General features: G+C 35.6%; 1 long non-coding RNA gene and 1 pseudogene across 1 annotated transcript; both read right to left on the minus strand.

The window, feature by feature from the left end:
- Nucleotides 1–2,134: 2,134 nt before the first annotated feature.
- On the minus strand, nucleotides 2,135–5,332 carry LOC129312325 (cathecol O-methyltransferase 1-like; annotated as a pseudogene).
- Nucleotides 5,333–6,831: 1,499 nt separating this feature from the next.
- LOC129312432 (uncharacterized) lies at nucleotides 6,832–8,241 on the minus strand. Its single transcript, XR_008593560.1, has 2 exons — nucleotides 7,982–8,241; nucleotides 6,832–7,504 (listed from the first exon to the last, which is right to left on the minus strand). It is a non-coding gene; the product is annotated as an uncharacterized LOC129312432 (long non-coding RNA).
- Between the last annotated feature and the right edge of the window lie 7,293 nt (nucleotides 8,242–15,534).

Raw genomic sequence — 15,534 nt, forward strand, 5'->3', positions numbered from 1 at the left:
AATGATTTTTAACAATTCAACTATTGTTATTTGTAAAAAAAATTGTATTTACTTTTAAACCACATATATATTAGTTAAATTGTTTTTTTTTGGATAAATTGTAAGTATCAAAAGTTAACTTGTATTATATTAAAAGGTAAATGTGTAAATTTAACAATGAATTATTTTTCAAAAAACATCCGGTATCTCATATTATGAGATGGTGTAAAATAAATTATTAATCAATTAAAACAGAGTGTCTAACACCCCCGGTCTATCTTCAACAACTACCATTGTTGACGCAAGAACTTGGTGCACTTAAAGAAACACATTGAGAGAAGCTATCACCCACACATCCCTTTCTTCCTCTGTTTTCATCAATCCCTTTCTTCTTCTTCACACTTGAAGAAGTTGTCGCCCACACATCCCTCTCTTCTCCTCCTCCACCTCCATTGTTTAATTCCACGTTGCTCACTCACCCAACATCTTGGAAACAACCATGACACTAGTAACTATCAATTTGTGCTCATTCGTCACACCATAAAAATGTTTCAAGCTCTTCCCAAGTCTCACAGAGTTGCAACACATCCTATTTAGCTACTGGTCTAGTCCATCCATGTGCTCTGTTTTAAGAGCTCAAGAACAAAGGTGCTTATTTGACACAAGAAATGAGAAGGTGACGATGATGATGAAGATGGAGAAGATAGAGAGCATGTTTTTGGCGATGAACAGGAGGGAGGGTGGGGGCACCTTACTTGGTTGACATGGCCTTGCCGTTTGATGGCCCCGACTAATTCAGGAAGAATGGCTATCAGTTGATTCGAGGGGCCACAGATGTTGGGCTATTCAAGAACATTTGCATGGAGGATGTCAAGAGGTTCAATCTCAACAGGTTGAAGGCCATTTAGGCAAATGTTGTTACTGCTGAATAATCAGTAATGGCAACTACAACCAGAAAGGACCAATAAGGCATGGAAGATCTCTATGTTGACGAAGATGGCATTGTTGTTGATGAGCTTGACGTCGGCCTTATGAAGATTCCGAGGGTGGAGTCATACTTGAGGAGGTGAGAGGCTTGCTTGACGCCTTCAGTGTCAGTGATGGCTACGATGTCATGGGGAGAGTCCTTGTGAGTTGTGACTGTGAATGTTGGGATTTCAACATGTGGCATGCCAGCTTTTTTCCGTCAAACAATTCAAAGCTAAATGGACATATGTTAAAAATGGATGGCAAATGCTATATGATGTGTTTTAAATAGTTGATAATTTAATTTGCATCATTTCATAATATAGAGCACTAAATATTTTTTGAAAAATAGTTTGTAAATAAATTTACACATTTATTCTTGAATAATATAATAATAAACTTATGCACCATATCTCCATTTGATTGTGCATGTATTATTGTGCTTAATCGGAACGTTACAGTCTCCTCCTTAAGTTTAGACTTTAGTTACTAGCAAAACTAAATATAAATATAAAGAACAACTACATATTGTCGCTAATATATTTGTTAAAAAAATTCATCTTCATTAAGTTAGCTTATTAAATACCCAACCACCCATGCCAAACAATTGATAAGGGAAGTTTGGAAAAAAAATTAAATTTCAAATATATTTGTTAATCTTAATTGTATGCTTTGATTTGTATGGAACAATTATTTGTTTTTTTTTTATAAAGATATATCTGGAGGGGGTACATTTGAGTAACTAATATACAGTTTTGTTTAGAATATGGTGGGTTATAAGGTGTGTTTCTGTGTGTGAGATTACTTGTAAGACGTGTGAGGAATCTGCATATAAATGTCAACACTTTCTTTTTGGCCAATATATGAACGTCAACACCAGGAACCTTACCACGGAATTATCTCATAAAAATGGATTTGGAGAGAATTCCGTGAGGGGAAAAAAAAACCAGAGAGAGAGAGAGAACGCAAGGGCATTTCAATGGGATTTTGGCGTCAATAGATTCTCTGATGGAATGAATTTATGATAACATCTCAAGCAAGGAGATGATTATTTCATCATAGTTCTCACATGTTCAACCCATGACAACTTCTAAAGGATAAATAGAGTACATTAAAGCAAGTCGCACAAATTGTTGTGTCCCGATAACTGCATCATGATCACATTGTCAAAAGAAACATATATATGCATCTACTTGAAGAACTCCATAACCCAAAAGTTTCGGACAAAGCGATCAAATCTAATGCCTCTAAACCCAGCGGATGTGGCCAATTTCGTGAATTCACTCTCTGTTCTCTCCTTGCCACCTTGGCTACAAGTCAACATCATCACATCACTTTGGGCAATGCTTTTCGCTGCAGCAGAAGTTTCTGATACAAATGGTAAAACTGCCTCCACCACAATCACCTTTCCATCTTTAGGAATGGCGTCATGGCAATTCTTCAACAGCTTCAAGCACCATTCATCGCTCCAGTCATGAAGTATCCACTACCAAATTTACCCCAACAAAGCCATATTTAACCTCTAATTGTCATTTATTATATACATACATACACACACACACATATATATATATATATGCGTGTGGGTTGTGTGTGGGGAAAAATTATAAATAAACCCCAGTTAAAAGATTTATTTATAGATACAATTGCTCTTGAACTCATCTCATTTGACTAAAGTTGACCAAGTTAATGATTGATAGCTAGCAGCCAAGTCAAAACAATAATGCTTAAAATTTTTTATTAAAATATTAATACTTTGATATTTAGAAATCAAACATGTAGCATATTTATGAGTTAAATTTCTTATATTTACAAGTCAAACGATAGGTCACTTATAATTACTTGTAAATCTATTTATATAACTTTGATTTATAAATATTAACATTTCAGTAAAATTATTTTTGACTGGTCAATGCTTGCCATTAACAAGTCATGAACAATAACAAAAAGCCTTATCTCATAAGGTGGGGTCAATTGTTAGTAAGTCAATGTTAGTAAAATAAAGAAAAACAAGGGGCATATGTGATATTTCAAGCAAAATTTATCCTAACAAATTAAAGCCGCACCTAAAATAATTAACCTCTCATTGTGATTAAATATATATTGATAATATAACATACTAACTACCTTCATGAAGATGGCATCTCCTCTCAGCACGCTTTCAAACATATCTCCTCCTACGTGTTCCACTCCTGCAACGTTATTACAATCAATGATTTAATTAATTAATATGATTACTTGGTTTGAAATGTCAAAGTAATTAATTAGGTCATACCAGGATAAGAAGGCGCATGTTGAATGACATGAGGCAAGTCGAAATTGATTCCTTGAATGTTCGGATATTTGGATGTGATCAACTTGAGAGTAATCCCAAGACCTCCACCAACATGAGTCTAGTGATGTCCCCAAAACCTTGGCAGGATTCAAGAATATTGTTCATAACTATAGTGCTATGATTCATCATTGCTTTGTTAAACATATGGTTGGCTCTGGAGTCCAATCTCAGATACTCAAAAACATGTGATCCATGGACCCTATTGAATGAAATACCCCCCTCCAAAATAGCATCTTTCAGTTGGGACCTTAAAAATGTTCATATTGTTAATATAAGATATATATATATATATATATATATATATATTCTAAATTTACAGCAAATTGTGCCTCTTTTAACTATTCATGAATAATCTGATTCATCTTTTAAATTCGCATAATACTCATCCATTCTATTGGATTTCTATAATATCACAATTAATTTTCATGCATTTATATATGTGTGTGTGTGTGTGTGATAATTAAAAATAAAATAAAATAAGTCCAAAAAATTCAACGTATAATCTTTACTGGTCAGCTATCTTTACATTGAATGACGTAGATTTTGAAATTTCGTCAATTAACAAAGGATTAAGAATATAAATTTTAGAATAAATTTCGAATACGAATTCTTAATTTGAGTACTGGCGATAAAATGATATTAATGAAGAAGAAAATAAATCTCGTGTATAATATTTCACTGCAGCACTGCTGAATAACCGTGAACAAACCAACTCAACAAATGTACAGTTCGTCACTTTAGATCAAAGCTATATGGACAAATGAAATTGGAGATGATGTAGTTGTGCGTTTTCAAGACGATGAAATAAACTTTTTGTCTATGAAATTTGTTTTGATAGTCGATTTGATCCTCCCAAATTTAATTTTTATCAATTTGATCTCTTATTTCAATTATTAATATAATCCTTATGATTTAAAAAGGTGGTAGCAATGTTAAAATCAGCGATGTATATTAATTGAAAATATGTGTACTTTTACATAATATAAAAAGATTATATTGATTTGAAAGCTAATTTAATTTTATTTAGCTACATATACGACATATCAAGATATTAATATACTTTATATATCAAATTAATTTGAGAGTCAATTTATATTTTAAAATATGAAAAACTAACATTATAATTTAAGAAAATATTTATAATTAAATTGATAAAAATTAAATTTGAATCACTAAATTAACAGCTAAGACATATTTGAATGACTAAAATGTTTAATTATCACTATATTTTTTTATTTTTTATTTTTATTTTTTTTATTTTTGGTTATAGTTGTAGAGATTTACTTTTCTTGCTTTGTATCCCTCTACTACCCAAATTATAAGATACTTTTGAACAAAGTCTCACATACTAATAAACCTAATTAAATATGCTTAACCATCTTATTTTTTTCAAAACAAAAATATTAACTTTTAAAAATATTCTTCATTTAATATATTGAAAATAAACATAGATATAAATTGAATAGAGAAAGAGAAATAGGAGTATTAAAATAAGCCTATTTCATAAAATTTTAATCTTTTTAAAATACTTTATATTGTGATATCAAATCTATCTCAAAAATGTCTTCTGATTTGAGATGGAGGGAATAATATTTTATCATTAAAAAAAATCATAGACGCATAGTTCCATGAACAGGGGGAAAAAAAGAGGAGTGCCTAAAAAATACTGACTAACCAGCCATCCAGGAAGACCTTATCATGAGCCACTTCAATAAAGGGAACTAACGATGCACCATCCGCATTTCGAAAGAAGAATTCGGCCACCGGAGAGAGGCTGTACAACCGCCTGAAACATCCCGACCCTCGATTCTCATCGCCGATAACGGAACAACAAAGAACAGAATGAGACGCTAGAAGATGGAGGTGTCGATCCAGTGCGGAAGCTGCTTCTGGGTTCTTGCAAGAAAGCTCCGACGCGATCTCAGCGGCGGACATCTCGGTGCCGGGACCAGCTCTATGAATGACGTCAAACACATTGAGCTGCACCGCCGTTTGTAGCGCCATGGAAATCGCAATAGATGTCACGAGCTGCATGGCATGTGAGAAGCTCTCTTCTTCTGGTGATTGCTTGTTGTTCTCCGGGTTGATAAGAGCCTTTGACGGAGAGTGAGATTCCTGTGGTTGAGCCATCACGGTTCGAACTAGGAAGTTGAAGGGAGAAATGAATAATGAGAGAAAGAGCTCGAAGAATAGGTAGATCTATAGAGCTTTCAATGATGAATACTTGGTATATATGGGGGAAGATAGGGAATAGAGAAAATCATAAAATTATATGTTTATCTTCCATATCAGCACTGTTTTTAATCATCCAGATTTTAATCTACGATCAAGTTTTTAGGTATTTACTTTAAATTTATTAAAATAAAAATAATAAAAATTATATCTAAATCTGTTTCAAAACCAGTTTAAAAAGTTTTTTTTTTTTTTAATTGATGTAAAAAGCCAAGTTTTTTCACTTGTGGAGGGCACAAAATATTTAACAAGTGGACCCATACATTCATTATACGAGCGAAGAAGAGAATATAACTTTATATATACATGAGCTTAAGGAAGCAAGAAATTGACTGTTTGATGTTTTTTTAATGTCTGAAATAGCCATAGGAAGCATATGGACTGCTTCCACTTTGGTTCTTTGATTCCAATTACAGATCAAGCAAGGACGATGCATATCCCGAAGCAGTAATTAATATTGAGAAATTAGAATGGCGTGAGAGTAATAGTGAACTAGTAATAGAAAGAAAAATAAAAGTGGTATTAGTGGAAGAAGACGACATGGAAAGAAGAAGTTCATGAATGTGGATGCTTATTGCTTTTCATCACCATCGACTAGGCTCTGTTGCATAATAGTGACTTAATATTCTTCTAAAAGAAGCCAGCTACTTGGCTTCAAGTAATAAGTAATTTTAAGTAATTTTATTTAATATGTTCCCAAAAAGAATATGGAAGGATTTTTCATCAGCCGAATGAATTTGTTCTTTTGCATTGAATTATCCGATTTAAGTCACGAGGTGGGGATTGACAGTAGACAGCAATATACATATATGGTAGAGACTGTGTGTGTGTGTGTGTGTGTGTGTACGTATTAGGCGTGTAGAAGTTACTTGGTCGATATATAAGACTTGTCATATATAATTTTTTTGGCCTGAACTTATCATGTATAATAATTGAACACTATCATCTCCATCTAAACAAGTTAGGATGATTTGAAATGACCAAGATCGAATTAATTTAAGGACCATTGCATGCCTGGCCCCACACGAACCCACCCAGCTATTATATATATATATATTTGAAAAAATTAATTTTAAATTTTGCTCGAAAGTTTTTTTTGAAAGAGTAATTAGTACTCTAAACTTTCTATTAGCAGAATATTTTTGAGTTATTAATGTTCAAATCAAAAGAAAAATCTAACAACCCATTATTATTGTTAAAAATAGGTCATATCTATTTTTTTCATAGATAAGGCTAGCATAAAGCTATAAGTGTTCAAATACACAAAAGCTTGGCAATCAGATGGATTTTACCCCATTCTTATCAGCCAAAAGCAAGCATTCACATCCAAAGGGAGCTACATTAAGCAAAGAAAAGTCATTGGGACAATCATGAGCCATTTTGGCTAAGAAATCTGCACAAGTTGTCCCTAGGAGTATATAAGATTCTATAATTATCATGAGAGCATATGGCTTCCTGTATTTCATAGATAGCTTCAACAAAGGGATGGCCAGTGTTAACACCCCTGTAAATCAGATTAATTGCCTCTAAGGAATCAGAATATATCACAGCTTTCTCAATATTAAGACTGGAACAAAGCCTTAGCCCATTCTTAATAGAATAGACTTCAGATATAGTAATTGGCAAATTTCCCAAATTACTCATAAAACCTTTCAACCAATCTCCTGTAGAATTTCGGGCGCATGCTGCACTACTCTGTTGATACAATGAAGCATCTACATCTATTCGTATAGTACCTTGTGTTGGGGCCACCCAAATGGAAGGTTGAGCAGCATCCATCATAGGCCTATGAATCTTTAGATGTTCAAGATCTCTTTCTTCCATTAGCCTTCTTCTACACATCTTGATGATCTCTTCAGAGGTGTGATTGGTGCCTTCAAAGATGAATTTGCATCTATTTGTCCATAACAGCCAGCATACATTTCCAAAGACTTTAATCCAAGGCCAATTTCGAAAAGAGCTACCTCCAATCTGGTGATCCAGTCCTGCAAGCTACACAAAAAGAAGCAATCATAATAAACAGGATTTATATGTGTTTTGCTCTCACACTACCTCCTAGCTTATCAATTAATGATCTGAAGGTGTTAAAATCTCCCAAGACAATCCACGAAGTAGAAATTCCAGAGGCTAAAGTTTCCAACTGAACCCACAAGCTACGTCTTCGTATTTCATAAGGTTCACCATAAATGAAAGAAGCAAGAAAGCTTTCATGGGAAGCTAAATTCGTGATTTTACAGTGAAGAACTTGAGTACTAGACCAGCAGTAATTAATTAAAAAATCACTTCTGTTCTATAAAACCCAAATCCTCCCTACAAAACTCGTGGCTTCCACCCTGATCCAGTGTGTAAAACCCAGTTTTTTGACAATACAATCAGCTCTGTGTCCACTAATTTTAATCTCCATCAAACATAAAATATCTATTTTGTACTTCCTGACCATATCTTTGATTATATTAGGAAAAGCCTTACCTCCGGCGCCCCGATAGTTCCATGATGATAAAATCATAAAGAAACATATAAAAGGAAAAGGAAGAGCAAACATTACTACGTTCGCGACCCTTTCCTAATGGGTGTCATCGAGTTGCCCTGCTGCATCATAGTAGCTCTCTTCTCTTCACTTTGCCATGTCAACATCCCCTGTTTCTACCCCATGTTTTTCAGATCTGGAGGCTTCGGTAGATCTTGCCTCTGTATGAGCATAGTAGATTGGGTTGACGTTGGTGTTGACATTGGAGGATCCGCGTTGTTTACATCATCCTTCAGATTAGGCATATCATTGCCACTTATTCCAGTAGCAAGTTTTCCTGAGGTTTGGCCCAACTTAGTTACGTTACCCATAACAACAGAGTGGGTTCTCGTAACCCTTTTTGGAGTCTTGGGCAAATTTACAGGTCCAGGCCCATTTCTCTTTAGGTTAGTAGTTTCACTACTACTATTCTCGATGTCCCTGTGACCAAAAGTCTTGGAGATGGCATTTTCTTTCCCTTCTATATTTGAGTAGCCCGAGGTATATGCTGACCCCCTGGACTTGGTGAAGTAACCTTCATCTGAAGACATCTTATGCCTATCTGCCTCCCTATTATTTTGGTGTTCTCGATGAGATGGTCTATGACTAGCCACATGCTCCACATTTTCCATTTCCATATCAACTATCATATTTTCAGGAAGTTGACCCTCATCTTGCACCACTGCAATGATAGAAAAGCAAAATTGCTGAATCACTTCTCCTTTTTGATGAAAATCTTTCTCTTTCCACTGTTTCGAACTAGGCTGCTCTCTTCTGCCATCCTTCCATCTCGAAAAATGAGGCTTGTACTTGTTTAGTGCTAGCATCCAGGAACCAAGGATCTCATCGTCGTCGGTCGATTTCTTATCTACCTTTACCACCGGTGAGTTTTGGATCTAGTTTTCACCATCAGATGTATGCTGCATGTCATCGTGTTCACACTGCCAAAGACAGACTTCTTGTCGATGACCATACCGACCACATTCAAAACATATAAGCCCAATCCCTTCATACTAAATCTTGTAAATCGTGTTCCCAAATATTACTTTTGGAACTAATTTCTTTTGAAGATCAATCTCCACACAGACTCGTGCGTGCTTACATCTTTTAACCTTATCCCACCTGTTCGCCTCTATTCTGACCTCATGAAGAGTATTCATGTCGACTTTTAGCGTTCTTCCCACACGATCACCTAACCTCCAAACAAATTTTTTGTTGTAACAGTGCATATTTACATTCGGAATCCTAATCCAGATGGCCATGCGTCCCACAGCATTGTTATATGCATCAAAAAAGGGATCCCACTGCTGGACGACAACACAGTTCTGATGTATTATCCCACTGCTGGACGACAACACAGTTCTGATGTATTGTCCATGGTCCTTCAAAAACCACCTTTTGATATTGAGCCTTCTCACCATCAGTGAACTGGATAGTGAAGTAGTTATTAGGCAAGTCAATAATCTCAAACTCAGGAATTCCCCAGATTCTACGTAGCCAACTTTTCATGGTAGGCAGTGTCATTTTCTTTCCCAAAATAGTTACTATCGGAGCGTACTTCCAAGGTCTACACCATTCTTGAAACTTATCATTAGTTGCAGGAATTACAGGGTAGATTTTCATCATTTCTTTTATCTCTTCTGTTGGTTCGGGTAATTTCCATGGGATATGATCATCATCTTCGAAGATGTCATCTTCTTCTAATACTCGAGAACCATTTGTGACGCCATTAAAGCCCAAAAGAGAATTTTGGTACGATACTTAGGGCTTAGGTGCACTTAAGTCCTTACCTGACGCAGTTTCTGCAATGGTTTCCTGAATCTGATCAGCTTCTTCTTCCCCCACACCTTCCATCTGTTCATCCATGGTCGCGTCATCTGCAATGGGTTGGTTCATCGATCCAGAATGGCTATTCTTTTTTTTTTTCCTTCCCACTTCCAGGCTGTAAAGCATCTGCGAGGCAATCCGAAGGTTGTTTCCGATGACCATTAACGTCGGAGTTCATGGGAGTTTCTTTGGCAGAAGAGAGTGAAAAATCCAAGTTATTCTATAGATCTATAGATCTTGATAAAAGGCCTTACTAGCAATATTTTAAGACCCGGACTGACCCGGACAGTTGGACTATCGCCCGCTGAAGAAAACAGGCTGGTTCAACTAGTTAACCCGTATTAGCAGTTGGCCTGGGTTGGACTGCCTAGAACTGGACAGTTTTTAAAAACCAGGGAAAAACCCGAAACTCGGAGCGGGTTTTGCAAGTCAAAAGCGGATCGCAAAAAAAAAACAATAAAATTGGTATTTTGAAAAATAAAAAACCCTTCTCCTCACTCTGTCCAGTAGACCAACACCTATAAGGACCCATTCTTCTTCTTTTCAATCTCATTTCTCTCTGTCTCGCATGGTGCACACACTCGTTCTCGTCACCTTCTCAAATCTTAGCCATCTGGGTTTGTTCTATGTGTCTTCTCCCTCAAGCCACTCAGCCATTTGGGCTCTTTCTTCATCATCTTCGCCATTCAGCCATCTTAGACACACCTTCTCAACTATTTGGGTTCTATGTTCACCTTTTGTTGTTGTCACACCCCAAAATAGAGGGTGACCAGCACGAGTATGAGTCACTTACACATTCCCGTAAACCTTAAAATAAACATTGATTTCATTTTACAAAAGAAAGGAACAAAATTTAATCAAATCCTATGAGAATTAAAATAACTTATTAGATTCAATATCATAAAAGAGTATCGATATTTTTGTAGAAATTTCGGCAGAACCTCCCCTGTACCTAGGATCTTCCGGAAATTCTACAACAAAATTCTGACAGATAACAGTATAAATCAGGAGCGTAGGTCCTTCCAGCCAACAACCCATATACAGATCAAAAAAATAAAGTTTATCAACAACCTTTGTGGAGCATCTATTCTTTCTCTCAAATCAAAAGGACATACAAATTATATATTTACATAAAGACAATAATACCAATCAAAATATCTACCCACTATAGCTAGTTGCCCTTTTTGAGGTCGCTGGTAGAATCGGCGTCAGCTAACCAATTTGAAGCCAAATAATTTTTTCAGTGAATAGCATTCCCATGATAAAATTCTTAAAATTTAAATTGACAGTCTCTAATAATGGTGTCAAATAATTGAAAGTAATTCCACCAAAATTATAAGCATATAAATCATAATCATATTTGAAAAATAAGAATAAGTAGAGAACAATTTATTTTATCATGCTTAAAGAAACCATTTGCTCTCATATAACTCAAAGTGATGCAAATTACGAGTCAACACCGGATAAATTTCAGAAACACATATTAATCAACATTTAAAATTTTGAGAACTCAATAGAACAGGTTACAAACGTGAACACTCAGTCCACGAGGGTAAATGACCAAATGCGGCTTATGCCACAAAAACAAACGTGGACATACCAGTCCACGAGGGTAAGTAACCAAATGCAGCCGGAGCTACGAATCAAACGTGGACACACAGCCCACGAGGGTAAGTAACCAAACGTGGCTCAGGCCACGAAATCAAATGCGGGTACAAAGCCCACGAATACCAAACGTGAGAATAAAACTCACGAAACAAACTAGCTAGTGTTTAGCCACAGCGCGCTACGGGCTAACGGAACTGCCGTTAGCAACAGTGTTCTGTATAGAGTTCTCTTAGAAATCCCGTTTCAACATGCGAGAGAAATGATTATTTTGAATTTAAATTGTCATTCTCAAAATCAAACTTGCATGAATTGTGCCAAATCTCAACGTTTGTCAAAATCATAAATTTGTATTAATCGAGTATCCAATAAATTTCAAAGTTTAACAACCATACAAGAATACTTCCATCAAACTTGGAAATATCTTTGTAAGAATCAATGAATGCATATATCATAACTCATTTGTCTTTCACTGATATCTCATAATTTTCATAATTAATATAGTTCATAAGAAAAATATTTCAGGAAGAGGCTATTAAAATAAAGATAAAATATTAAATGGAATGCTATTCACTTACTCGTCGGAGCTTCAAAATTTTTAACGATATCCTTTCTTTCAATTTTGGTCAGGTTCCCTTTCTTCTGCGCACCCTATTAGAATATAAATAAATAAATAAATTTGTCCTGGGTATTTTACCAAACAACATACATACATAATTGCCTAAGTTGATGTTAATATTTTCCTTCCTAAATTTTCAGTTTCATTGAGACCTTGCAATATCCTCTAATTCCATAATTTCTAATTAGAATCTCAATCTACAATATCATCTTACTTCCTTGCATAACCACAATATTCATTTAAATAGAAATTCCTCCTCTCTTCTTCTCTCTTTTTTTTTATGCATGTACGCACATTCACAAAGGGAATAAATTTTGAAATCCCAGTCCTCAACTCACATATATCATATATTATCTCCAAGTTAGATGAATTTCTAGCTCAAATTTCAGTCTTCTTCTTCCTACGTAACAGCATGAGTGATGACAGAACAATGTGAGGTTGCCATGATTACATATACCAAACAGTAACAGTAGCACGTACAACTTTACTTCTGCATTTCACGTATACGTACAGCACACATGTCCTTATCTCTTACTCTCACGACATAGTGGATTAACAATAAGAGAGTTTAAAATTTCTCACCTTCTCAACCCAGATGGCAGCGGACAACAAAGGAGAGAGAAGAAGAAAATGAAGATTACAGCAGAACAGGGAAGCAAAAAACTGGGCACTACTCGCAAGGAAACACAGGAAATGAATCAGCAACAATAATCCACATTCATAACAGCACTGCCGCAGCTCTGGCAACTTGGTTTCTCATCCCAGCTGTTACTCGAAGATGACACCACAGATAGAACCAAAGCATAAAACGAAGAGGAAAAACAGAGACAAAGAACATGAAAGACAGCCGAAACAATCAGTGCAGCACAAGTCTCCAACTCTTTCCAACGATAATCACTAGTGATAATAAAGAGAAGGAAGATCTAAATACTCACACATGCACCTGGATAAAGAAGGGAGAAAAAGCTCGGTAATCTAAAATAAATAAAGAAAAACAGAGTACAAAGATCACGTGTTGACTGACCAACGACAAATGGAGTAGAGGCAAGCGTACCGACAATAATAACAGCTAAAACTGAAGAGAAGCAGCAACGATTCAAGGAGGAAGAAGGAGAAGGTTTAGCGTGCTCTTTTATAACACCCAGAACAGAGGAGGAGGCGAGTTGCAGCTCGAGCCCGCATACACACCAGACGGCGTCACGGCAGGGAAGAAGGAAGCCACTTACACACACACTCAATCCACTAGCAACGGCGGACGGAACCTTAGTAGTCACCAACGCCAGTGACTGCTGTATACGGAGGAAGTGAAATTTCTAAACCTAGGATTCCTCTTACTCTCTCCACCGACTCTCTCTTTCTCTTTTGCTCCAGAATCCTTGCTGAAGAACAAAAGAAGAGTAAAAAAAATCTAATTATATTAGGGGTAATTTGGTAATTTTATGAGGAAAATCAGCAAAGGAAGAAAAATGTCCCATGGGCTCACTACGGTTCGAACTTGGGACCAAATGAAAGTAATCCAGCCCAACTACCACTGCATCAGCTTCCTCTATTAGCATAATTGTATAAGGATTTAATATAAACATACATAAACCAATTATCATATATATATGTATATTAATTTATTTTTATAAGGGTTATCACAGTTGTCTTCACCATTCAGCTTCAGCCATCTCGGACTCTCTCAAACTTCAGATGCTTCTTCATTCTTCATCTTCACTTCACTTTCTTCATTTCGGTTCGTGACTTCGCGTTCTAGGTTAACTCTAGTGTAGGGGTCCAATTATCGAAGACAGTCATATGGCGTCGAGGTCGACCCCCTTCTTCATTCTTCATCTTCTTCGTCGATTGCTCTCTCTCTCTCAGTCCCGGTGAGATTTTCTTTCTCCCTCATTTATATCTCTACCCAATTTAATCTAATCTCCATGGTTCTAAATGAAGTAGAATAAATGTTAATGGATGAGCTTGCTTTTTATTATCTGAGCTGTTTATTACAAAATGGAGGATTGCTGAATGGATGAAGATGGATCTATTTTTTATTGTCTAAGAGTTGTTTATTGGAAATAGAGGTTTTATTTGTTTTCAAGTGATTGTGCCTAAATCCTGATGCATTCAAGAATCTAGTGTTGTATTTTTGCTAGCTTGTTTCTTTTATATATATATATATATATATAATTTTTTATTTAATTATTAGGTCACCAATCCAACCACCGATCTGACCGGTTAAACCATGAGACCCGTGACCCATTGACATTTTCAGTTCACTGTCCGGTTCGGGTTTTAAAACATTGCTTACTAGTGAAAGTTGTTTCCACAAAAAAGTCAATTCCCCCACTAGCACTCCACATACTCTCAGCTTGTACAGGCTTATATATAGACTTTTTTAAACATGCTTATAGACAACATAAGCCTTCAATGTAATTCAACCTAAAATTTTCTCTTATTTTTTAGTTATAACAAGTTGTGTTGGATCCTTCCTTTGATTTGAAAGTTGATAACAAAAAAAATTGCACCAATTAAAAGTTTAGGATACCAATTACTCTTTCAAACAAGCTTTCAAGAAAAAATTGCCCTTTAACATTTAAAATAATGGTCAATGATAGTCATATTAATAAATAAATAAATATTTTTTTATAACGTAATGTTACATGAATAAGGATTTTAAAAAATATTTTTTTATCAAATCACTGATATTCGGAAGAATACTTTAGGAAAACGAGCTTCCCCAACACAACATGGTTTTAAACTTTTTTGCAAATGTTTTATTAAAAATAAAATCCATTTTTAACACAAAAAATTAAGTAAGGGCAGAGTAGTAAATTCAGGACTGTATACCCTTTTCTGATGGTAGACTTTCTATTTTCTACTTCCAGCTTCTGACGCTCTCACAGCACACAACATGAAGAAAGTTGCCTTAAACCCTCCTTCTTCTTCCTCATCTGATTCTCCACATGTGCCTCTCTCTCTTTTTTTAGTCTTCTTTAGCATCATCCTCTTCCTCTTCCTCTTGGCCGATGAGGTCACAATTCAAAATTCCATTTGAGGTAATGCGTCAACCAGCTAGCATTGCCCATCTTCTGCAACAAAACACACAGGTTCTTACCTCTCTGCATTTCTCTCTGTTTGTTTCTCTCCTGCGTTTAACTAGTCTCTTGCTTTTGCTTACGGTAATTTGATACATCTTCAACCTCCTTAACTTACATACAACACTTCTGCTCAACTATTCAACCCCAAGGTTTGTTCAATGAAATTCTTCTACTTCCCTTCCTCTATCTTTGATATTCAAAATTCTGATTCAAGCTCTCTTATTCAACTTATGAATTATTTCCTTCTCCTTCTATTACAGCTAACACGTACACTCATCTCTCTTCCCTAGAAGAGTAATCGTGTACATATATATACACACACATCTCTCCCAAAGGTCACTTTTAGAGATTGAGTTCTGACCCAAATACCTACCAAGTGACT

This window comes from Prosopis cineraria, unplaced genomic scaffold (assembly GCF_029017545.1).
Source record: "Prosopis cineraria cultivar Desert tree isolate PC_DT_omini unplaced genomic scaffold, ASM2901754v1 PC6, whole genome shotgun sequence".
In the NCBI taxonomy this organism is placed as follows: domain Eukaryota; kingdom Viridiplantae; phylum Streptophyta; class Magnoliopsida; order Fabales; family Fabaceae; genus Prosopis; species Prosopis cineraria.